Source organism: Mytilus edulis, chromosome 3 (assembly GCF_963676685.1).
Source record: "Mytilus edulis chromosome 3, xbMytEdul2.2, whole genome shotgun sequence".
NCBI lineage: Eukaryota > Metazoa > Mollusca > Bivalvia > Mytilida > Mytilidae > Mytilus > Mytilus edulis.
Window position 1 is genome coordinate 87972128 of NC_092346.1, and position 27980 is coordinate 88000107.

General features: G+C 32.2%; 1 long non-coding RNA gene across 1 annotated transcript; it reads right to left on the reverse strand.

Annotated features, from left to right (window-relative positions):
• Nucleotides 1-238: 238 nt before the first annotated feature.
• LOC139514619 (uncharacterized) lies at nucleotides 239-8744 on the reverse strand. Its single transcript, XR_011662644.1, has 4 exons — nucleotides 8607-8744; nucleotides 6312-6405; nucleotides 1893-1943; nucleotides 239-1167 (listed from the first exon to the last, which is right to left on the reverse strand). It is a non-coding gene; the product is annotated as an uncharacterized lncRNA (long non-coding RNA).
• Between the last annotated feature and the right edge of the window lie 19236 nt (nucleotides 8745-27980).

Sequence of the window (27980 nt, forward strand, 5' to 3'; positions counted from 1 at the left end):
CAGCGAAAACTTGGGTTTATCGCAGATGCGTCGAATGGGTAAGCAAATCGTACTCCATATATAGCACCCGTCATGTTACACATTTTAGTACAAATCTGATCATAAGTCGAATTCGAAATGTCTCATTCGGGGAAAAGGGGACGAGATTTTTAAATTTGTCTTCAAATCATGAAATCTTCAAATACCTTTCCATTGATTTTGCGTAAAGAATTATATGTTTTAATAATGTAACAAAATAGTAGGTTCATCATATTCTTTTTTACGGTATACATCATTCAAAGTGTGCAAGTATATATGTAAATATAGCACTAAACATTAAAATAAGCGTAACCTCATTGAATTATAAGCTGTAAAAACATCGATTTGCTAATGTGCTTTGTCTATATGCCTTTTTGTGTTGCTTTGTTCCATATGACGTGATGCTGTACTGATACATCCCGTCATTGTGTTGTTGTGTTTGGTAAATTTCTATTTTATTGTATTTCAGTTTTGTTAATGTGTTTTGTCTCTTTGCCTCTTTGTGTTTCTATGTTACATAATTGTTATTTTTGTTCATATTGATTAAGACAAAATCTCAGAGTTGACTGCTGTACCCAAATTTTGATAGTGTTACTCATTATGTCTAGTTGTTTGTTCACACATCGCTATCAATATAATGGAATGTTTATGCCACTGTCATACAAGTGAAAGGTATAGCTATAAAAAGCAGGTTTAGTTCACATAAGAAAATGTCTGGAATAAGTCTGGAATATGACAGTTGTTTTACATTCGTTTGATATGTTTGAGCTTTTGATATTGCCATTTGATTACGGACTTTTCGTTTTGAATTTTCCTCCTAGTTTGGATTTTTTGTTATTGTACTTTTTTCTGATGTTTTTAACTATTCACTGATCAGAAATTAGAGAACACACAAAAACAGTCTGTGAACAAATGGTTATCGTATATCAATCAAACAGAATGTCATGTTGAGATCGACATAGCAGTTACGAAAATTAACAAATTAAAAAGTGGTGTTGTCAAACGGCAGGAATAAGTATGTCAACGTGTCAAATATAACCCAAACCACTAAACAATCGATAAATATTTAAGAGTCTCTCATGGTAACTATACTGTTTATGAATTACATGTTTGTTAAGTGTAAACTCTGTGCTGGAACAAATAATTATTCTGAAAAAAGAAAACATAACAAATCTCAATAAGACCATAAACATCTAGTCTAACATAAATTTAACAAACACGTATATGTATTGTTTTGGAGTGTTAGACATTCTTACAATGCTTAAGCAACTGAAAGACTCAATGTATCATGTTGATTTGACACCACAATACTAGTAATTGTTTTCGGTTGCCTTGATCGAAATTTACTTTTCTTTTAGTATTCAGTGTGAATAAAAGAATATCTGTTCAACATGCATTATAATTTTGCGAAAAGAAACAGTTTATTTTCGAACTTTTGTGTTGACGATGTATTAGATTACGGAACATCTTGTATTCATTCTGTTGTAAATGTAAAAGAGAAAAAATATTCAAACATAAGGTTTAAGATAGTAATGGACAATGATTTATTTAAGGAATGACTGTAATATTTTTTTCTGTTATTTCGAATAGACAGAAAAAAATATTACAGTCATTTCTTATAGTTTAATTCTTAATTTCATTTTAAACCGTTTGTAAATCATGAAAAAACGTTGATGACGTCACAGTCACATCGCAAAATTATGTCTATGGGCTGATAAACAAAACGACTTCAGCCAATCAGAAGACACGTTTCATCCTAAATTAAATTATTTCCTTTTAAAAGAACTCAAGAATCTGAAATGAACATCACCGAAAAATATATGAAAATAAAACGATAAGATACAAAATAGATATAAAATAACAATCATAATCACCTTCCTCTAATTTTTCTCTGGTACCCAGTATATACAAATTCCGAAAAATATCTGAAATAATATTCATCTTATAAACACAATCGACTTAGTTTATCAAATTCTCTCCACATAGTGCTAACGTTATGTGGTTTATTGATTTTTGTTTGCTTAACGTCCGATGATGAATACTTTATACCTATCAAGGATGCAACTAGGTAACAATGAAACAATTTGAGTTCATTAAAATTGGACCTAACAATTAACACATAGACTAGATGTATAGGATTTAAGTTCCCAATGCGTCTGGACGTGTTCTCTCGCAGTCATTCAGATACCCATGATATTTAAGTGGTGTTTAGTTATCATTAAAACACTGCAAGAAATGTTTCTATATCCACACTACTCGATACAAAATGTTATTTAGTGTTGCACGTTATTAGATGATATAGATTATCATTTATTGTGTATTTGCTATTTTGAGACAGCACTATTTCAACAGCACCTTCATTTGCCGTTTATACGGGATGGTTGATATGATTTAGTTTAAATTAATCGTGATTTTCTTGAAAGAGTGCAACTGCTTAAATGAAAGCATTTGATCCAAGAGTCATCTGTAGAGAATATGTTGCGTTTAGCTTTTTAAGTTATATATTTATTTTGTTTGGTCTATTTAAATTTTAATAACCGAGTAATTCTCCCAGAAACAGTCTTTTCCACCCACATTGTGTCAAAAACGTTTCCGTTCAAACTATCACATTTGTAAAAGTTTCGTTGTAAGATAACTTTTAAAAATGCACCAATGGTTCTCAGCAGTAACATACCATCTGCCCCTTCGTATGGTGTTTACATATCACAATTGATACGTTATTCACGTGCTTGTTCACACTATACGGACTTCATATACAGGAGTGTGCTACTTACGCAGAAACTTCTCCAACAAAGTTATGAGGAGGACAGATTAAAATTGACACTCCGTAAATTTTATGGACACCATCACGAATTGGTGGATCCATACGATGTGTCTTTAACCAAACTAGCTAAGGACATTTTTACCACATGGTAGATTGTGGTTTGTCATTATGTCGTCTAATCTTTTAATTACCAAACGTGACTTATTCCCGATTGTGACTGTTTTGCTGATTGTGAATTCGCATTACTATAAGACGGGTTACGGTACTTGTCTACCCCAAATTCATGTATTTAGTTTAAATGTTTAATGTTATATTTGTAATTCTCATCGGATTTTGTCAAATGTGTTGACGTCTTTTCTATTATATTTATGTGTTATGGAAAGAAAAATTAATCACCGCCGTCATTTATTAAATTTAATTTTGGTTAACGTAATCTGTACGATAATTTACGTTTGAAGTTGGATTCATAACAAACTGCACATATATATATATATATATATATATATATATATATATATATATATATATATATATATATATATATATATATATATATATATATAGTTAATTTCTATTAATAAGTATTGCAATATGCATTGTGTTTAAATGCAGTATTTAGTTCTATTTTAATCTTTAATCAATCCTAATTCTATCTTACCTTTGAGATATAGTTTTTCATATGTGACGTCATTTTTCTGCTGTTTCAGAAATTTCATATATTCAAATGTGACGTCATTTTTAATGCCTTTTCACCATTGTATGTGACGTCATTTACATAAATTACTGCGTTGAGGCCTGGACTGAGTCGGGTGTGTCTATTCTGTGTTGGTCTTTCATTATGTATTCGTGTTTGTTTTATGTAATGAGTTAATACTTCAGTTTCATTATGTATATCTGTTATATTCATTTGATAAAATTTACTGTTTGCAATAGCATTAATTGTTCTAAATAATAATGATGTTCTTATCCCAAGCATAAAAACTTAGCCGTATTTGACACAACCTTTTTCAACAAGGTTTGGCATGCCACAAAACCAGGTTCAACCCACCATTTTTTCCTTTAAAAATGTCCTGTACCAAGTCAGGAATATGGCCATTGTTATATTATAGTTCGTTTCTGTGTGTGTTACAATTTAACGTTTCGTCGTTTGTTTTCTCTTATTTTTGAGTGTAAATTGACATTGCGATAAGACGTGTCACGGTACTTGTCTATCCCTAATTCATGTATTTGATTTTGATGTTATATTTGTTATTCTCGTGGGATTTTGTCTGATACTTGGTCCGTTTCTGTGTGTGTTACATTGTAGTGTTGTGTCGTTGTTCTCCTCTTATATTTATGCGTTTCCCTCAGTTTTAGTTTGTTACCCCGATTTTGTTTTTTGTCCATGGATTTATGAGTTTGAACAGCGGTATACTACTGTTGCCTTTATTTATCTATGCGATATAGTGTTTTGCATACCCATCAACTTTGTGAACTATATTATTTAAAAACAATTTACCTCTGAATTCACTTTTGTGGCGGCTATCCAGTCGTGTGACAGACAATGTGTGGTTCGGTTGTGCTGTTTTAATGTGCTGTCCTAGTTTTTTTTACATGTTCGTTTTCATTACGCGGTTAATCAGCACCTCGGTGTTGACATGAATATGGTCATTTTTTTAAATTTACTGTTTGCAAAAGTATGAGTAATTCTAAATACTAAGGATTTTCTATGTATGGCACAATTTTTGAGAATTTTGAATCATTCATGCAACTTTGTACTTGTATGACTTTCTTACTATTTTGATCTGAAGGTCACTGATGAGTCTTATGTTGATGAAACGCGCGTCTGGCGTTTTAAATTATAAGCGTAGTACCTTTGCTAACTATTAACATGTCAAAATGTACTATTGTACTGTTTATTTGTGTATTTCTGTTTCCTGAATGATCTTTCATTTATTTGTATTATAATTTTTTATAGTCATTTTAGTATCTAGCACCAAAACCAGGTCCCATCTAACATTTTTTCTTAAAATGTCCTTTACCAAATTAGGAAAATGGCAGTTGCTATCTTATAGTCCGTTTCTGTGTGTGTCTTTTGGTTTTTGTTGCACTAAAGTGTTTCTTGTTTCGTTGCTTTCCTCTTATAGTTCATATGTTTCCCTTGGTTTTAGTTTGTGACCCGGATTTGTTTTTTCTCAATCGATTTATGACTTTCGAACAGCGGTATACTACTGTTGCCTTTATTTATGTAGATCATAACCTTTCATTGTTTATCTTTTGATGAGAACCTATGAAATCGTTATACTAGTTTACATACCAGTGGCAATGTTGACCTTCGTGTAGTCCTTCTGTTTACACAAATTAAGTTTTATTTCTGATACGAACAATTGTTCCGAAAAAAAAAACCAAAGCAATAATACCTTGAGAAGACCTTAAGCCTCGGTCACAATTTACCGGATAGCTCGAACGTACGCTATACGAATGAAAAGAAAAGATGTCCGTTGACAAAATTGTTATCCGTTGGGAGTCTGTTGAGGTACTGACCAAATAAAGCGGACGCGTAACGAATGCATTACGGAAACACACCGCATATGCAACGTAAGAGAAACGGAAACGTACCGGACAGAACGGATGTCGAACGTACATCCAACGGACGAGTACCGATTAAAACGGACACCTAACGGAAGCGTACCGGATAAAAAGGATGAACATGATACACGGAAAAATTAAAGGCGACAATAGTAATACATGTAAATCGCATAAATATTCAAAATATTTCTATGTAACCGGTTTTTGTTTGTTCTTCAAAATGTCACAAAAGGGCAGTGTCTGGCCTGAATAAGAGCTGATTGATTGTGAAGAAGTGCCCTTACTCTAAGATCAATTATGAATAATAAGAATTCATGAACTTCAAGAAATCTGACATACCAATAATTGGTATTTCTGAAACGAAATTTCAATTGACATTTATCCGTTTTAGATCCGTTCATCATCTGTTTTATCCCTTATACCTCCGGTAGAAGTCCGTTTCACATTCGTTTAACATCCGTTTTATCCGTTAAACGTCCGGTAGAAGTCCGTTGGTGAATTTATCTGCCAGACCTCAAACGGATGCATAACGGACACGTAACGGATACAAAACGGAAACGAAATGGACAAGTACCGTACAAAACGGACGCCTACCGGACTTTCAACGGACATTTCATCCGTTGTACGTCCGTTTAAAGTTTTAAACATGCTCAAAATTTTCACCGGACAACGGACGTCAAAGGATAAGACGTACGCTAAACGGACAGGCAACGGATATGGACGGACGTCTAACGGATAAGAACGGACGTCTAACGGACATGAACGGATTGGAAAAAAGTTATCCGTTAGGCGTCCGTTGGAGCTATCCGTTAAGGTGTGACCGAGGCTTAACATTCATTAGTTGTTTGATGTTGGCCTATTTATTTGATTAATAAGATCAAAAGATAGGGACATACTTAAAAATGTTATACCATAAAGTCAAAACAATGACTGAACGAGTGAAAACTTATGTCAAACTCACGCAACAAGCAACAAGTAAGGGAACGATAACTATTCCAACGAGAATAGCTAGCATCCAATCATACCATTTCCATTCATCTGTATCGGGTAAACATCTGAAAAGAGTGAACTAACGACTTAAAGTTGTTAGCACAAAGGATCTACTAATACTAATTGCCTATATGTAAAATGACTTACTTGATGAGTTGTATCCCTTCTCAAGTTAATTAGTTATATGTTTGTAGGGAACGTTTATCGTTTGGTTTGATTAGTTTGATTTATTACATTTGTAAAAGTTTAGATTTAAATATTGATCATTTTGAATTTATTTGTTATCATTATCATCATTTTGTTTAAAATCTATCATTTTAATATCGTTAAGACATCGAAAATAAGTAAACAAAAAACGTTTTATTGAAGCAATGTCTATACTGAAGAACACATGAAATACTTGATTACTATGTTCTACATAAATCAACACTCGTCAACAACTAAATTAAAAACTGATATTAATACCATAAGATGCTCACTATGCATTAGCTTATACATTTCGTTTTTATCTTTATCCAGTGATTTTTAAACTACACATGTTTAGTTCTCTAAAAACCAATGAAAGACTAAAGATATGCCACTTTACTTTGACGGGCACTTTGTCGACAAAAGAGATGATTTTAGCTTTCCAATTGTGAACTTTCCATTTCTAAGTAGCAACATTCCAGCAGCACCTGCATACGGGGTTGTATCTCTCAATTGATACGATATTCCCGTGCTTGCATTTCCTATCATGATTTTCTTGATAGAGGGTTACTGCTCACAAGGAAGCTATTAAACCAAGAGCTCCAAGTGGTGAAGTTGAAATCATCCCTTCGTAAATTTTACGGACGCCATCACGAGTTGGTTGACCGTTATGGAATAACCGTTTCACAAATGATATCGGATATGTTCCTAACGTCGTAACTACAATCCCCTTCCCTTTCATGAATGTGACCTACCGAATTAGACTATTTACCGGATTTGTAATCACATAAGCAACACGACGGGTGCCACATGTGGAGCAGGATCTGCTTACCCTTCCGGAGCACCTGAGATCACCCCTAGTTTTTGTTGGGGTTCGTGTTGTTTATTCTTTAGTTTTCTATGTTGTGTCATGTGTACTATTGTTTTTCTATTTGTCTTTTTCATTTTTAGCCATGGCGTTGTCAGTTTGTTTTAGATTTATGAGTTTGACTGTCCCTTTGGTATCTTTCGTCCCTCTTTTGTCTCCAGTGACTCTTATTTTTCGTCAATCCTTTAGATAACATTGCAATATAATAAACGCTAATGTGTTTCCATTACCATAAAAAGGCCTTAACATAAATCTTAGTGCATTTTTATCTGTAGTAGACTCTACAATTCCCTTATCAGTAAGATATCCTTTATCAAAGGTACCAGGATTATAATTTAGTATGCCAGACGCGCGTTTCGTCTACATAATACTCATTAGTGACGCTCATATCAAAATATTTATAAAACCAAACATGTACAAAGTTGAACAGCATTGAGGATCCAAAATTGCAAAAAGTTGTGCCAAATACGGCTAAGGAAATCTATGCCTGGGATAAAAAAAAATCCTTAGTTTTTCGAAAAATTTAAACTTTTGTAAACAGGAAATTAATACAAAATGACCACATTATTGATATTTATGTCAACACCGAGGTGTTGACTACTGGGCTGGTGATACCCTCGGGGACGAAACGTCCACCAGCAGTGGCATCAACCCAGTGGTGTAAATAGTTATTAAAGGTACCAGGATTATAATTTAGTACGCCCGACGCGCGTTTCGTCTACATAATACTCATCACTGACGCTCATATCAAAATATTTATAAAGCCAAACATGTACAAAGTTGAAGAGCCTTGAGGATCCAAAATTCTAAAAAGTTGTGCCAAATACGGCTAAGGAAATCTATGCCTGCGATAAGAAAATCCTTAGTTTTTCGGAAAAAACTTAGAAACACTATTAAAACATTAATTGTAATGATCAAAGCTACAAATGTTTTGCTTGATAATATAAATCTATTCTTGTTTCTGGAGATAAAATAATTCGAAAAGTGGGCACAGTAAGTTCTCATCGGATAGATGAGAACTTTAACCGTTTTGGTTAGATACAACTTTTAATATTTTGTTTATATAAAAATGAAACGTTTACACTTTGTTACTAAAACTTCTTTTGCACAAGGACATTGTTTAAACATATGGACCCAACATTGAAGTCTTCGTCAAATTTTTTCGAAACAGCTGTTGTACTTTTGAACCCCAATAGTAAATGAAACCTTTACCCATTGTCTTCCTTCACTGTGACGAGTTCGGATTGGTTTTCCGGAACTACAAACACTTCGGCTGTTTGTGGATTGACAGAAACAAATCTCTGTCCAGCGTCGTATGGTGGTGGCTGAGCTTGATCCGATCCATTAGCCGCTTGCTGTACGTAAATAGAATTAAAATAGAATCATTTAAGGGATAATATCACTATTCAAATATGCAGCAATAAAAAAACTTTTCAGAACTTAAAATTTAGGATTGTCTATGCTTTGTATTTCAATGATTGAGATCAAAAGGAGTACATCTAAAACAAAACAAAACCATTCAACCGGCTAAACGTACATGTTCATGCGCTTTTATCGTTTTCTCTATTTTAAAAAAAGATGTTATATGCTTACATCCTGTATTTGTACAATTTTAAATACTCTTTTATTACTCTCTGATGCAGTTGTTTGTTAAAGATTCAGGCCATTTCTAAGTATTTAGATTTTCCAAGAATATACTTGAAAGTAAAATTGGTAACTTTTGTAAGTATTCATGGCTAAAAATGTAAACAACGTTTATCAATTTCATGCATTCGAAGCGATTTTATATATTTACCAATGTACTTTTTTTCAGGATCGCCCATAGCCGAATATTTGAAGCCAAGGATGTGTATGAAACCGAAACAGTTTAAAGATATGTTAACCTCCCCTATTTATTATGACTCATGATGATATGAGTTTAACGATATTTTCCTGACTTAATCGTAGCAAAATTCAATCACAGATACTTGGCTTATAATTTGGTACGCCAGAAAAGCGTTTTGTCTGCATAAGACTCATCAGTGAGACTCCAAACAGTTAGAAGCAGAATAAATGACGAGCATCGAAATCTAATAATTCTGAAAAGATGTGCTCGATACAGCTTAGACAATCTACATCAAGAGGTAAACAAAATGATAAATTAAAAGTACAGAAAACGAAGCAAATGAGCCATTTACAAAATAAAAAATATTAAAAAATATTAAATAATACATTTCATATTTTAAAGCAAAATTGTTGGTTCACGATAATACAATGTATAATATAAAAGATGGTAAGAATATAAAATTCTTGACCGTTGACCTTATGGAATAACCGTTTCACAAATGATATCGGATATTTTCCTAGCGTCGTAACTACAATCCCCTTTCCTTTCATGAATGTAACCTACCGAATTAAGACTATTTACCGGATTTGCTTTAACATGAGCAACACGACGGGTGCCACATATGGAGCAGGATCTGCTTACCCTTCCGGAGCCCCAGAGATCACCCCTAGATTTTGGTGGGGTTCGTGTTGCTTATTCTTTAGTTTTCTATTTTGTGTCATGTGGACTATTGTATGTCTGTTTGTCTTTTTCAGTTTTAGCCATGGTGTTGTCAGTTTATTTTCGTTTTATGAGTTTGACTGTCCCTCTGGTATCTTTCGTCCTTTGACACTATTTGAATGTCTTATTTGGTCATATCGCTCTTCATCAGATTCTACGCTCTAGACATTTAAACAAAATCAATATGAAATAAAAGTGACTGTTTGTACCAAGAATATTTAGTCTTTACCTTTCTTTATGTTTCATTGATTTAACTGGAGACCTATGTTTCGGAACAACGGACGAACAAACTACGACTCTAAGTTAAAGCCCCCGAAACTTTTCCTGAATGGAGAATAATATTAAATTACTTATAGCAGATCTGATTTAGATGTGGGGTATTATTTAGGTTATGTAATGACTAATATTGTATAGTCTCAATTAAATGTATTCACTGTATGATAAAACTCACGGTACTTTTTGTATAGGCTTCACAAATATAAAGTTTACCCTTGCAATTGATATGAACTTTAGAAACTCTTTCAACCGACTAACGCATATATAAACGATGATAACACTAAATTAATAAATATTCAACATTAAAGTATACATTTTTCCATAGATTTGGTTTTGAAGTTTGGTTGTACCTGTAGAAAACGTATTTCAAACGGGATAGGACATCATCATTTTTACGGGATGTTGTAAACTGTGCCTGGAAATTTAGAATTGATCCTTTTAAACTTATCGCTCCTTTAAATAAACTAATTCTAAAAGGTTACCAAATCAACACTGCAATACGATCATTGAATATTGTTTTTATTGGTATAAATATTGATTTTGTTATCAGTAAATTAAAAGCAAACTAAATATTACTAGTATATTATATACATATACACATTCATGGATCTACAATCTGTCGATATCAGTAACTGGCATTGCACAATGTCATGTTTTTCTCTGACTGTTTATGACGTCTTTACACAAAATCCATTGGATGTTGGATGTGTACGGATTGATAGTTTAGTCTAAGATGTATGATTTTTTTTATTAGTTGATAGTGGCTTTGAACTAGCTGTCAGATAACTGCGAGTACTCTCAGATCTGTTCCTAGTGTCTTTTTGTAGTCGGGACGTCCACTTTATTTTTGTCCATCTGATGAGTTAAGCCTTTTTCAACTGATTTTTATAGTTCGTTCTTATGTTGTACTGTTATACCACTGTCCCATGTTATGGGGAGGGTTGGGATCCCGCTAACATGTTTACTCCCGCCACATTATTTATGTATGTGCCTGTCAAAATTCAGGAGCCTGTAATTCAGTGGTTGTTGTTTGTTTATGTGTAACATAATTGTTTTTCGTTCGTTCGTTCGTTCGTTCGTTCGTTCGTTTTTTATTTATTTTTTTATTTTATTTTAATATTTATTTAGATAAGGCCGTTAGTTTTCTGGTTTGAATTGTTTTACATTGTCATATCGGGGCCTGTTATAGCTGACTAAGCGGTATGGGCTTCGCTCATTGTTGAAGGCCGTACGGTGACCTATAATTGTTAATGTCTGTGTCATTTTGGTCTGTTGTGGACAGTTGTCTCATTGTCAATCATACCCCATCTTCTTTTTATATTAAAATTAAAATGTTGTCTCGTATCTGACAGAATACTTGCCATAATTTGAGAGTCTTGGTCTCTGTATATCTGTTATGTTGGATTATATCTAAAATTATGTCGAGTATTTTATTAAGATAGCAGATATATGAATGATTTGGATGTCTTCAGGGCATTATAACTCTTTTATCTAGATTTTAGTGACAGCATGATAAATTTTTCCAAAAAAATATTTTAAGTTTTAAAATCATTAGAAACAACACGATGAAAACATATGTTTTGATTAAATTTTCCTGCGAGTGTCACAGAAAATTCAAAATGGTCGCCTATTCCCTGTGTAAAACACATGTTATGACCTTGCAGACTTTTAACGTTTATCTGGTTTTTTTTCAAATATATGTAAAACCTTTTTACTAATTTTAAACAAATTAAAATTCAGTTTGAAGACTTTCATGACGCCTTCCAACAAACTTCATTATGCTATACAATTGTTTAAATCAAACACAATTTCTTTGTCAAGCCGTTTTGTCTCTACTGATATGTCCTCACATATAAAAAAATTAGCCTGCAATGTATGAACAGAAAACCAATAAATTACAGTATTTTTGCATAAAACTTACAACGGATTTTTGTTATCATAAGCATGATACCGATTAGATATTATCATCTCATTTGATCTATAAACCACACACGATACTTGCGAACAATCGCCATCCCCCTCACAATCTCCCTCCCCCCAAAAAAAATAAATACGGAAAAAAAGCTATAGAAGATTTTTTAATAAATTAAGATGATCCCGGAGTTGTATTTATGTTCTAATAACGTGTAGACCAATTTAAACACATTAGTTTCTCTATTACAGGTTTTTATTTGTACTATGTATATGACTGGTTGAGATAAGCTTTTTAAAGTCTTAAAAAAACAAGTCACATAGAAATCAATCAGAGGCCTTCGTTAGATCCATCGGGATTGCAAATATGTTTTGTTGGATTTATGTCGACGACCGTTTTCAATATTTGAATTGCTCACCCAATTTTTTTAACATAACTGAACTAGAACCAACTGGCATACAGATGGAAAGTTTAGCTAGCTATAAAACAAGGTTTAATCCACCATTTTCTTCATAAATCCCTGTGCTAAGTCATATTTAACATTTGTGTTTCTGTTTTTACTTGTGCTTTTAATTAATAGAGTTATTTTTTTTAATTTGCCTTAGAGTTTGTAATTATGTTTTAAATGTTTTTCAATCCCTCTTAAAGGATTGATTGACAACCAAAAACTAGTAAAAAGGCTGCCAAAAACAAAGTTAAAATATAACTGCATTCATCTCCGTGTTGCAATTGCTATTTGGAAATAGAACGCTTGTTAGAATTGAAAAAATGGGCAAATAAGCATTTATGGATTATTTGCAACTGTTTCTATGGTAATTATAAGTTTGATGCAGCTTGTAAAATATCAGGATTATTGTATGTCATACATACATATATATATTTATATAGAGATAGATGTTACAACCAAACCCTGTTGAATATTAAACCTAACTGTACAATTTTTTTAGATATTTAACTCTCTTAGGATTTAATGAAAAATTGCGAATGCATTTTAAGATGTGTATTGAAATCACGAAAAGTAATTTTGAATTTTAAAATAATCAATAGTACGTAGGAAATCAATTATTCAGTATTTTATTATATTTAAATGTTAAAAATAGGTTTCAGACGAACAAAAAAATAAAATAATTAAGAAAAAAAGCAATACCTCTGTCGGTTTTCTTTATACTCCAAAATATCAAAATGACTAATCGATCATATAATAATTACGATAAACCAACGTTACAGTTACTAGGTCATAAATGACGGTTAATAGCATAATTATGTAGTCCAACAAGGAAGTCTTTACACAATAAACAGTTACAAAAACTTTAAAAAACAAAAGGGCTAAAGGTGCGTAACGTCTATCGGGACATCTAACAATATACATTATAGGTACTAAATAACAGTTGTATCGTTTATCTATAATCGAAATATTTTGTAAAAAATGTATATACACTCATTATATATACCTGGGTTACTTATTTGATAATAAATGTAAAACAACAAAAACATTGAACTCCAAAAGACGGTGAAAAATCTAGATAGTGATATGAAACACGTTATATCGGTTAATGAAGTCTGTATGGAGTGAACATGCACAATCGAAACATATTAACTAAGATATTTATATTAAAACGCCATACGGTAGATCAGAGGGTATGATATTACTATCAAAACAAAAATAAATAACTTTGAAAGTTGAATCTACACGTTTATCATAGTTTCTAATTTGTAGACGTCCATGTATGTCGGTTTTGAAAAAAATATATAAAACAGATAATTTTGTTTTGAAGATATCCTGAACCGTAAGTTCACTACGTTATATGAGAATTTGTCTTCACTTTTTGAAGATAATCTTCGATAAAACGCCAGAATCAATATAAACTAAGCTTCACTTGATGACAAAATGTACTCATATCGGGGTCTTAAAACCTCGCGAATAATACTAAAAATTATCGATGAATATGGTCACCACGGACAGATATCTAAAATATGAATTACATACATCTCAAGGAATTGAAAACCATAATAACAAAAATATATAAACAACATGATATTGTCTTGAAAAAATAACAACATTATTTCGATGCATAATTATGTTCGTCCGTCCGTCTGCTTTTATTTTAGTTTTCCGAGAGCTTATTTAATTCCAAAATATTTAGAAATTTAAAAACAAATGTCATGCACAAAGCAATATGTGCCAAATTCGATGTTTACGTTTTAGTTATTTACTGTTCAACAGATAATAATTATGTTCTAATATGCAGTAAAGGTAATATGTTGATTTTTTCAGCACAAGTTAGGATAAAGTACAGTTTTGACATGAAATAACTGTCACTTTATTTGAACTTAAGACATAGTAGCCATGCGCATTAACGTTTGAAATTGCAGAATTTTACATAGAAAGCAATAGGGCTATGAATAAGTGGTTTTATACCTTAAAAATAAATAGTAGTGAAATGCAACACTTGACAAAATCTTTTTGGATGTTATATGCAGGTCAAGAACTATGTTCATTTTAAACATTAGAATAGTGGACAGCGTCCATCTTTTTGACTGTAATTGTATATTATTGTTATTATATAGTCGAGTATAATAGGCCCCCGCATGGAAAATGAGAAAGAATTTAGAAAACTAAAATCTGAAACAATTCAATTAAGAAAACTTACAGTCTAATTCATAACAAAACAATTTACGAATAACAAATATGACAGACATAAACCAACGACAACCATTTAATTACAGGTTCTCGAAATGCACATATAGAATGTATTGGGGTTTAAACATCTGTAAATGACCCATCCCTTTTCCCTTAGACAAATCCGAAAAAAACATCTAGCAAAAACACAGAGCGGCTGTCAGCGTATTATAATTAATTTATAAAAAACTGGGAATTTCTCGCTACATTGAAGACCTGTTGGTGACCCTCTGCTGTTGTTTTTTATTTGGTCGGGTTGTTGTCTCTTTGACACATTCCCCATTTCCATTCTCAATTTTATCTAAGACTAAATCATCAATCCGAATTCGACATAAGCTGTAATCTCATTACCAGAATCTATGACAAACGAGACGATTTTAATATTGAAATTATCCATTTCCACCACCTAAATAGCAATATATTGACTTAACCAGCATATGGGATTACATTTCCCAACTCACTCCCGTCATTGTGATAATTATTTATCGTAAATGTTACTGTAAACATTACTTTTACTATTAATTATATTATTATTGGTATTATCCATTTGAACTTGCTCGTTACTTTTACATACCGTTATTGTATCATTGTGCTATGGTGCTATGGTAAATTTTTGTATTTTTGTATTTTGTTTTAAATTTGCTGTGTCTATATATAAAAAAGAAGATGTGGTAGGATTGCCAATGAGACAACTATCCACAACAGACCAAAATGACACAGACATTAACAACTATAGGTCACCGTACGGCCTTTAACAATGAGCAAAGCTCATACCGCATAGTCAGCGATAAGACAATGTAAAACAATTCAAACGAGAAAACTAACGGCCTTATTTTTGTAAAAAAAATGAACGAAAAACAAATATTTAACACATAAACAAACGACAACCACTGAATTACAGGCTCCTGACTTAGGACAGGCACATACATAAATAATGTGGCGGGGTTAAACATGTTTGCGGGATCCCACACATCCCCCTAACCTGGTATACTGGTATAACAGTACAACATAAGAACGAACTATAAAAATCAGTTGAAAAAGTAAATGCCTTTTTGTTTTCTATGTTGACACATTTGTTTATTTTATTATAGGGATTAAGAATATAATACAACGTTCGTTGACTGCAGTACCCCTATTATTGGCATCTTTATTTACTATGTCTGCTTGTTTTGTTCACACATCGTTGTCAATATATTGAAATGTAATGCCACTGTTATAGAAGTGAGAGGTTTAGCTAGCTATTAAACCAGGATTAATCCAAGTCAGGAATCTGACAGCTGTTATAAATTCGTTTGATTTGTGTGAGCTTTTTATTTTGTCATTTGAATAGCTTCCGTTTTAAATTTTCCGCGGATTTCGGTATTTTTGTCATTTTACCTCCGTTCACATCCAACATCCAAAGATTTAGTGTAAAGAGGTCATTAAATGTCAGAGGAAAATATGACTTTGTCACAATGCCAAAATCTCGAAAGATCGACTATAAACATTTTTTTCTATAAACTCCAAATTGTGTGTCATTGTCAATCTACCATCAACTACAAAAAAGTTGTTTATTGGCGTCTTAATCGAATTTACTATTTACTATATCAACGTTTTTGTTAGCGTCGTTTTTTTCATATTTATTCATGTTTTATCTCTAAGTTTTAGTCTGTTGGGTATTATGTCTGTGATGTATGTTTACACAGATTTTGGTGCTGGATCCAATCATAGTCACATTAAGCTTTTATGTCTGATTTCTCTATTTGCTCATCCAATTTTGTCAATATAACGAAACTATGAACAACTGTCATACAACTGTGAAGTTAAGCTAAATATAAAACCAGGTTTAACCCGAAATTGTCTTTAAAAAGTGCCTATTCAAAGTCAGAAATATGGACGGTATATTATTTATATACTCCTTATGTTCAATTGTGTCAGTGTTTATGGACAATTTCTTTTAAAAAGTGTGACTTGGATGGAGAGATGTCTCTTTGGCACTCATACCACATCTTCTGATATCTATATACCATTTTTTCTGAATTTACCTTGGAGTTCGGTATTTTTGTTTACTTTTTATACGCCCGTCAAAATTTTGACGGGACGTATTATGGTATACAAATGTCCGGTGTCCGTCCGTCCGTCCGTCCGTCTGTCTGGCTGCCTGTCTGTCCGTCCGTCTGTCTGTCCGGCGTAAACATGTCGCACTGTAACTTGAGAACGACTTATCTAAATTTCATGAAACTTAATATAGTTGTTTTTTATGATGGTCAAATGATCTGTATACTTTTTGATAAAAATAAGAATTAAACTTTTTGAGTTACGGCACTTTGTAACTAAAACAGGGGTGTGTTTTTTTCACATGTCGCACCGTATCTCAAAAACTATTCTTGATTATTGCTTAAAACTTTACACACTTCTTAGTTATATTAATCTTAATATCTGTATACTTTTTGGTGATGATTCAAAATTTCATTTTTGAGTTATTAAGTATTTTGTAAAAAAGGGGGAGGGTTTTTTACTTGTCGCGCCGTATCTCAAAAATGATTTATGATTATTGCTTAAAACTTTACACACTTCTTTGTTATATTAATCTAAAGATCTATATACTTTTTGGTGATGATTCAAAATTTTATTTTTGAGTTATTGAGTATTTTGTAAAAAAGGGAGTGTTTTTTTTACATGTCGCGCTGTATCTCAAAAACAATTTATGACTATTGCTTGAAACTGTACACACTTCTTTGTTATATTAATCTAAAGATCTGTATACTTTTATTTTAGTGATATTTGTAAGATAACTTTCTCAGAAACTATTTATGATTATTGCATAAAACTTCCACACAAGACGTCGGGCGTATCATGCGCTCATGGCGCAGCTGTTTATTTAGTATAGATGTTCAAATTGTGTTTTCATTGTGTGCTTACTTGATAATTTACTAACGATTTTGTTGCGGACTAAAAATGATGTATTATATTTCATATGCATTTAGTGAAAAACGAATCATCTTCTTCTTTCGAAGTCCTTTATTTTTCAATAGATTGACACATGGTTATACATGTAGCTCATACCATTTGAGGAGATAAACGAATTTTACATATTAGTAAAATCAATTGTTGTTATAGGTACCAGGATTATACTTTAATACGCCAGAAACGCGTTTCTTCTACACAAGACTTGTCAGTGACGCTCAGGTCAAAATATTTATAAAGCTAAACAAGAACAAAGATGAAGAGCATTGAGGACCCAAAATTTCCTAAAATTGTGCCAAATACGGCTAAGGTAATAAGAAAATACTTAGTATTTCGAAAAATTCAGAGTTTTGTAAACAGGTAATTTATGAAAACTACGCCAAAACCATTCCATTTTATCCTACTTATAACCTCTATTCATATTTGAATGATTGTAGTTAACAATTTTGCATGTTTTCTTTTTGAACATATTGGTGTATACACTGGGTCAAGTGTTATAACAACAATTTATCGATCTGTATAAATATCTTTGTGCTTTTTCTGTGGCGTTTATTTCCTGTCTCATTTACGTATCCATGGTCCACACTCATACATACATGTATACATAGCATATGCCAGTAATTGTCACTTTAATTTTTAAAGAAGATAACAGTAATATGAGTGAAACAGGTTTGGTTTTTTTTTACAGAATTTCAAACAGGATGTATAAACACGGGACAATTTACCTACAAACTGAATGCTGTGTTTGATTTGTCCGAGATTGCGTTTTTGAATAAATCTACCGAGTTAACAAATCAATAAAATCAGTGGAAATATAACCTATATAACTATGTCAAATTTCAATAATTGCATTAGTAATTGCTATTTACATGGGCGGATCAAGCATTTGAGTGCAGATGGCGAAAGTGGAAACAGGATGTATTAAAACATGTAGAATATTCTTTCTATTCTCAATTCTATTTTAATAATTAGTTCTTTCTGTAAGGTTAATCAGTCTAAGGAATACACGAACCTTCATTCTCTTATACTTTCGTTTTCTGAAAACCACAGAGAACGCTAAAACAAGAAAAACAAAAGTAACTATTTTTAGCAAAAATCCGCGTTGGAACCAAACTGTACTTATTATTTTACCATCCCACCTGTGCCACGACGATGCCCGATGGTGATTCACATACTCATTTTTGTAAGAAATTTCAAACAACTGGCATTTGTTTTGAAAACTCTTATAACAATTGTTGAAAAATGGTGTCCCAGTTGTGAACATGTTTTTTAGGTAAGGTAGTAGGTACCAGTAGGTGCTTGCTTCAGGCAAACCAGAAAGTGCGTGTGCCAACATAGGATGATTAGCAGTTGCAGCGAAAAAATCAATGGCAATACGATCGAAGTTATCTCCCCTATGGAGAAGGAAGTTATCTTTCTGGTTATAAATTTTTGACAGCAGTGGTTCAACATTTTGTATGCATTCCATATCTATGTCAGCATATATTCCGCCAAATTTATATATTATGATGTACCGGCCAATGTTTGTTTTACTAATCCATTCAGGCTGACTTGAATATAACTGATAAAGACTAGGAAAATTTTCTCGGACTAATTTATCCACCATTGGTTTATCCCATAGAGTGTATCTAAAACCTGGACATAAATTCAGCCAAGATTTCCGTGCAAATTGGTATCTATTTAGAATATCTTTTCCCTCCATATCAAAATAAATCTGATGAATATGACGTGGAATTATCTGTTTACTGTTGTTCATCACGTTGTAACACCTTTCTTTATGGTCCTTATTCTGTTTATCAGGCAGCAATGGTATCAAATTGAGCATGCACAAAAAGATAAGTAAAAATCCACAAACAAGCAGGGCTTTTGTTTCCTTTGATTCCATACAAAATTCTACAAAGAAATAATCGTTATTAAAAGTCAAGTTTAGCAAATTAAACATGTACCACATTATATACAAAATAACAAAATTAATATAAATCGATGAATCCAGAGACGTTATTTGTTGTAAGAGTCTATCTAAGATATCGGTGTAGACTCGTAGTATTTTTTATTGTTAATAAATGAGAATGGAAATGGGGAATGTGTCAAAGAGCCAAGAACCCGACCATAGAACAGACAGCAGCAGAAGGTCACCAACAGGTCTTCAATGCAGCGAGAAACTCCCGCACCCTGAGGCGTCCTTCAGCTGGCCCCTAAACAAATATATATACTAGTTCAGTAATAATGAATGCCATTCTAAACTCCAAATTGTACACAAGAAACTAAAATTAAAAATGATACAAGACTAACAAAGGCCTGAGGCTTTTGAATTGGGACAGGCGCAAAAATGCGGCGGGGTTAAACATGTTATTCTATTCTGTTCTATTCTACCATATAGTGACCACCTTCAACAGATTGAAGATTATGTCACAGGAGGAAACTTACAACAAGACATAGATTGAAAAATGTACAATTTTAAAAAAAATACGAAAAATTTAAAAATTAAAATGTTTTGTACATAATAAAGTCTTAAACGTAAGATGTTGTAATTGAATTAATATTGATGCTTTGAGATTGAAGATTTAAAAGGGTCTACTGAAGTGCAATTTACAATGATATCCGGTAGTTTGTTCCAGTCGGTAATAGTTTTTGGAAAATATGATTCTTTTCTGTACTGTGTTTTGCAGGATGGAATTTGGAAGCTGTTTGAATTAGAATGTCTTGTTTGTCTTTTTTGTGGAATTAATTTATTATTTTTAGGAATTGCAACCTTTTCGTGTCCAATTTTGTAAAGCATTACAAATCTGGAGTCTTTTCTTCTGTCAGCGAGACTGCGCCATTCAAGATGTTGTAACATGTTACCAACGCTTGAGGTGTTTCTGTATTTGTTGGTAACAAATTGTGCAGCCCTCTTTTGAACTTTTTCAATGCTATCTATGTCTTGTTGTAAGTATGGATCCCAAACAGAGCAAGCATACTCTAGTGATGGTCTTACTAGGGACTTATATTCTTGCTCTTTAATGGATGTTGAACTTATGTTCAGGTTCCTCCTTAGAAAGCCTAGAGTGCTATTAGCTTTCTTGCATATGTTGTTTATATGCACATCCCATTTAAGGTTGGAACTGATGGCGACCCCCAGATATTTTGCTGTTGTTACATGTTCTAATGAATGATTGTGTAATGTGTAGTTAAATGTGATTGTTTTTTTATTTCTGGTGACTGAAATTACATTACACTTATCATCAGCTGGGTGGAATGCCATTTTCCAAGTAGTTTCCCACGATGCCAGTTTGTCAAGATCTTTTTGTAATGTTGATGCATCGGAGTTTGATTTTATTGCCAAATAAACTATTGTGTCGTCTGCAAATAAACGTACTGTAGATGTATGAGATATCAACCCCCCCCCCCCCCCCAAATACCTCTAGCCAATGTAGGAAAGTAAACGCATAACAATACGCACATTAAAATTCAGTTAAAGAGGTGTCCGAGTCTGATGTCAGAAAGTTTGAGTAAATTGTTCTTGCTTTCAAGAAAAATCATTTCGCAGACCTGAATAACATTCACAATGCATTTCAAGGTATTTTTCATTTTCTACACACTCATCTGTATGATATTTTACATTTTTAGTAATAGTGAAGAGTTTGGCTTGATGTAACGACTTGTCTCTATTGACAACACTTCTAAAATTAGACAAAATACGTATGTCTATTATCATTTACATTTTTCAAATATGGACATGCCACTTATTCCTTTTAAACAGTCAATCAGTACGTAAACTGTTACCATTTGGTTCATTTCTATCTTCATACAATTTTTCAGCCCATTCTTGTTTTTCAATTTCATATAAATTGGTTTTAATGTCATAGATTGTATGTCTATTTTAATATCATAATTATGCCAAGTGTATGCACTATCTCATAAGATTTGTTGTCCCAAGATCGGTATTTATTCCCCGCATGTGTACCGTGTATGCCATTCTAGTGCCAGGTTTATCGCACACTCAAATATATACTGTACATTTCTAAAAGTTAGGCTGAGTTCGATGTTTTAAAACCATATCACCTGAAACCGCTATATTCGACGCATTTGATGAAAATCCCATGAAGGGTCATAATGCCCTGTTTTCAATCGTTTGAACTTCTGTCTAGTTATTGTGTAAATGATATTCCTCCACATGATAAGAATTTAAAAAAATGTATACTATCTAAAGCGCCCGTCGTGTGGATTTAGTTATCTCTCGAATCATTTAAATATCTGTATGCATTTTCAAAGCCAATAGATATATCACCACATTTGAAATTATAAAATCTGTTCTCGGAGCTACACGTTACGAAAATGTATAATTTTTGTTTTGGACCTTCAAAGTCATACACCAAGAACAAATTCAGATTAACATCATTTGAAGACTAATTTCGTCTGGCATGATTATCGCAATATCATCGGCATATAGCAAAATTAAAACATTCATATCAACATTGTCAGTATCAGCAATTAGAACACGCATGTCTTCAGTTGCAGTGTATATAAAGTGCGAATCCAGCTAGTTCATTTTTACTGTTATATGCGGGTATGTCTATTGTAGAATAAAGGATCATGGGAAAACTGTATTTGTTTATGTTTTGAAAATATCAAGTTAAGTGATTTGAAGATAAGTTTTAACATATTTTCATTGTGATATGTCTTTATAATATACAAACATAGCATTAAAGTTCAAATAAGTGTTATAAAAGCATCATAATATAGCATATCGATTATTGAAAGCGATCCATTTTAGCTATAGATGCGATGAATTATCACTGTTAGTGCAGTCATTATTAATGTAGAATTTTCAAAGATGCGAGGAATTTTTATTGTAGAATTATGTGATAAATGCACTTGCAACAAACGAAAAAACTTAGTTGATGACTTTAGGATTTATGATGCATGTATTTTCAAATTGAAATACAAACTCCTCATTCATTCTTCATCAAATATATAGCTTTTCAAACTTGTAACAAAAGCGATTCTCAAAATGAAAAATTCTAGATCCGCGAATGGATACTACCGCAGAGGTAAAACCATACACATTTGTGTTATTGTACACGAAATGATTGCTACAATTCATTTTTGTTGATTTTAGACCCTTTGGAACTCTATGTGGGCTGTTTCAGCAACTAGACAAAAAATCTCCAAACTAGATACACGGTTAGATTCAGCATGTCAACGAATCCCAAATATCTATATTAAAGGACTTTTGTCTTTAAATTTGGACCCCTCAAAATTGAAAAAGGGACCAAAAATATAAAAAAAATGCATGCATCGGATACATTTGTTATTGAAGGCATGACTGTAACAATAGGATTGATATACACAAATATCTTATTCTAGGGGTCTCATTGGGGGGGGGGGGGGGGGGGGGTTCTGATTCCGGATCCCGCTTACTGTTTTGGCAGATTCCCGTATTCCGCTTATTGTTTTGGCAGATTCCTGTGTCCCGCTAGACTTCATTTCTCGTTTTTCACAACACAATCATTTGACTTTCACCTGTCACGCTTGCAAAAAATCGGCAATCCGGCGTCACGCTTATACCCAAATGCGACCCACTATTTTACTCTATTCTGAATTATATTAAGCCCATTATACATATATTAAAAAAGTAGTGTGGATTTTTTTATACCTTTTTATCCCGTCTCGTTTCGTTTTTGAGCCATATATAGATGTCGTATGTGACAATGAGACAACTCTCCATCCGAGTCACAATTTATAAAAGTAGACCATTATACGTAAACATACGGTCTTCAACATGGAGTCTTGGCTCACACCGAACAGCAAGTTATAAATGGCTCCAGTGTAAAACCTTTTAAACGGGAAAACAAAGATTCAATCTATATCAAGATGTACGTAATTAGTGGTGAAGTGTCATGGAAATGGAAAAAAAAATAAGGATAAAGATCCCTATACGCTTTATAAGAAACTAAATGGAATACATTTGAAATAAATGTTATTTCTATTGAATTTATTAGAGTGTTTTAAAACCAAACTTTCCTCCGTAAGTTAAATTTTATCAAATCTTTCTCTTACTTTATCTATTGTTTGAGCAAGTCGGCTAAATTAAGGCCTTACAGCTAATTTCATAATGCATGCAAAGCAAAACTTTGGTTGGCTTGCTTGCTTTGTTTGTTTAATTGTTTATACAAACTTTGTAAATAAGATTGACATTTTTAAACAATATGATTAGGCATATGATAGTTTAACCTGTATTTTTAATATTTGAATTAAATTGGGTGTTATCATAACGATTATCCAATAAAAGAAAAACAAGCAAGTCAACTAAAGTCTTGCTCTACATGCTTAAAGAAATGAGCTGTAATAGATAAAAAAATAAATAAAAAATTATACAGTGAAAATGCACCGCATATACAGTATTAATGATTCGCTCCACAGTAAAAATGAAAGAATATTAGTATCATTATTCGACAGTAAACATGACTAGCATTACGAAATCATCATAGTGGAATTTAGTTAAATATGAAGAAACTGAATGACAAAACATATTCTACGTTATACAACTTTATTAATTGTATTAAAATGAATATTTTGTACTGCAACAACATCTTACCTGTTAGTTATAAAGCACCTGCACGATCTGTTCGTGAAATGTCATAAATATTCACCTATTTTGGTATATATTTCAAAGCTGGATGGCTTTAGGCGCGATAAAACCCCGCTCGCATCTCTTACTTTGTTTTATTAGTATTATGTATTTCTGAACATATACATTTTAACTAATTTTCTTCGAAGGTAAAAAAAAGTTCGTCTGTTTATTTATCATTCTACATTAGACATTTATGGCATATACAGTAAAAATGATATTTTAGGATCCGCACTTTACATACACTGAGCTGGATGAAAAATAAAAAAGGCGACATTTTACGGACTTGTTTTCCACCAAACTTAACAGGAACTGTTTTAAGAATGACTATTTTACGAAAATTCGAATTATTTTATGTATCCAATTTTATTTCTATATCAAGGCACTCACGATTAGTGTGTACGAGACAAGCGGTTTGGCTCAAATAAACCTTTTATTACACGAAAATTAGAAAAGTAAATGTATCTCTAGAGTTGTCGCCCATTGTCTGCTGACTAACTTTACGACTACCCGCTTACCACCAGTGAACGGCATGCTGCCGATCTTACGCATTTTCTAATTCTAAAATAGTGTCTTGTTAAAAATCTGCATACAGTTATCTAAAAATAATTTTTTAACCATCATATTTAAACCTTATCGGCTCTTTTAACCAGTCATGTTCACTAATTGTTCAACTGTATCAGTGTTTTTTTTTAGCAATATTTTCAACAACATTATTTGCAATGTCTTTCTCTATGCGTTCAAACTACAGGGGCCTATATGTTTTCTTACTGTCATGTTCATTTTGGTCCTCCAGATTTCTGTCAGATTTCGAAGTTTATAGAAAATTCTTTTTTATCGAATTAAATATATTCAATACTACTATGTCGCTAATTGTAAAAATAAATGATGCTTGAAAAAGATTTATTTAGTCTAATTTTCAACCTTTAAAAACAACAAAATCTTAGTGAAATATTGCGAATACAAGGGAAAAAAATGATTTTACGATATTTTATTGATAAGATCTTTTTAAAAAAGTATCATAATCAAAATATTGACGACCTTCAAGGCTTAATTATTACAGTAGAGGCTGCGTATCTATACATCAAAAATGAATAACACTATTACGCTTAAACTGGTATATTTTTTAATCTAAAATTTAAAATTTTGACGAATACTAATTTCAAAATACTACACACTGTCGTAAGAAAAGAAATCCCTGGACCCTCTCGAACCTGAAACAATCCCTGTATCGTTTTAGATTACCTCTCTGTATACTAAGATGTCCAACGAAGGTATTAAAAGAGTGCTTGGAAGTCTGGAACTCTCGCAACACCCTTCACCCACCAACTGAATATTCAGTCCATCTTCTAACTTTGTATTATAATGGTGGTCACTATTTCAAGGTTAATTGAACAGCAATAGTAACAAAGACGGCTCCGTCGTATGACATTATTTATAGAAAATTAAGAACAATAAACTCTAAAATGTTCTCTTATTATAGTTTACTTATGAAATGTTCAACTCTTAGATAACCAGTCATGGCCCGGCTACGCATGTATCCACATATAAATTTGAATGACCGAAATTGTTAAGTGTTGCTCATAGAATGGTTCATTGCCCTTTTAAGGTGCGTTGTTTTTTTCAGCAACTATAAAAGATTGAGAAATGTTAGATATCAACATAGTTCATTTCTAAAAGATCTACAAAAAAGGCAGCAACACTGAAATGTTCAACCAGGTCCTTATGGGAATGTTGGTATAACCCTTAATTGAGTTTAAATCTCTAATTTGTTATGCCAGAAACATACCATACCTTCCACAATGTTAAATTGATTTGATATATTCAGTTTGACTTCACCAAAGAATAGTTCCACATTCACAGGGATATACATGTAATATATTTATTTACGACAGGCGTATGAATGTTCCAGTTCAGGAAGCGGGCTAATTGTAATAACAATAGAGTAAGAAGTTCCGATAGTATTTAAAGTCGTGCGTGCACGAGAAAAGTTATCGACAAGCGTGGAGACCATCTAACGAGTACAAAATGTAGTGTATACGTGTATAGGAAGATTAATCTTCAGTATAACAGTGCATGCCTTATATATATGTAGTAAGAGTTCATATTTTAATTATGCGCTTTTCTTTTGCAGATCGTATGTTAAAACTGATACCATTGTGTATTATTTGAATGAACTGTCTGATACCATTAGTTGGAAAAACTATTTGAAGACATTTGTCTTGTGTTTTATGTGTTTAATAAATTATGAAGATGGTCACCGCACCTGACAGTCTCTATATGGTGTTTTTCTTTATTAATACAGAAACAATTACACTGCAAATAATTGAGACATGGGTATTATTTTTCGTCGTTGGTATTAGGGTGTCGTTAGAAAATAAGGAGCCTACAGTACATGTATATAAATAATTTATTTTCGGTTGAAAAGAGTGAATTAAGAAAAATAACTTATATACTTCACTGTTAATCCAATACCGGTAACAGGATGAGCATGTATTTTACGTACGGCAATTTATTTCAGTTGGTAGAAAAAACGATTTACATAGAATAATACAATAAATTCTCGTTTTTATAGTTTTATATGGTTTCATTTCATTCATGATATCATGATACCTACACTTCTTAGGTTAAAACGAAATTGAATATATTATAATTTCATCAAATAAGTGTTAATCATTTTTTTTTTTTTTTTTAACGATAACAAATATTTTATTCAATCATTTCCTGCTATATAAATACCTAAGTAGCCCAGGTCGCATACTTAGGGGCCCCTGTATTTTAACAGCCTCACTTGACCAGGGAAAATATCAAATGAGTTTATACAATAGTTTTACATACATAATTATATTTAAATAACCAATACAATTGATTTTCACACCTGATAAGCATCACTGTATAAAATCACTATCGTATATCCGGTTCACTGAACAAACATGTGTTGATTTAAACTGGAAAAACTTTAAAATTTGATTGCGAAAATAAGTTATTGTTTGACTTGAAGAATTTTGATGTGATTGAACAGAATTTGAAAGTATTCTTTAATATATATTTATGGATTATAAAAAAAGGATAAAGCACATGTGGTGAGTACAAATGTATTACGAAGCATAATATATATGGTAATTTACTAATGTAACTAATATGCACAGACATAGATTTAAATAATAATTGCAATACAAAATATTGTTTTTTCTTTCTGTTATAATAACATATTGTTCACTACTTTATACACAAGATACAATAAGATAAGTATATATATATATGGAATCGAACACACCTTTCGTTTAGAGCAGTAGAACTAAGTACATCTTCCTAAAAATTTTCGATAAAGAGTTTAATTTTCGTTTTGCATATATACTTTATATCCGAGCGTAGCAGAAGAAATTTTAATTCGTTTTTCATGTGCAGTTTTAGCAAAGCCTGTATAAACTGTACATTCAGTTTAATTTTATCGAATTTGCATTTATTACGTATTTTCCAAATAGCCCATTTGAAATAAAGTATTATTGCATTAACAATGGAATTATTCGAATTCTCTGTACAAGTTCCTAATAAAATATCTTTTTCAACGAGAACCTCGTCGCTTATAAGGTTACAAAGTTGTAAATTTCTAA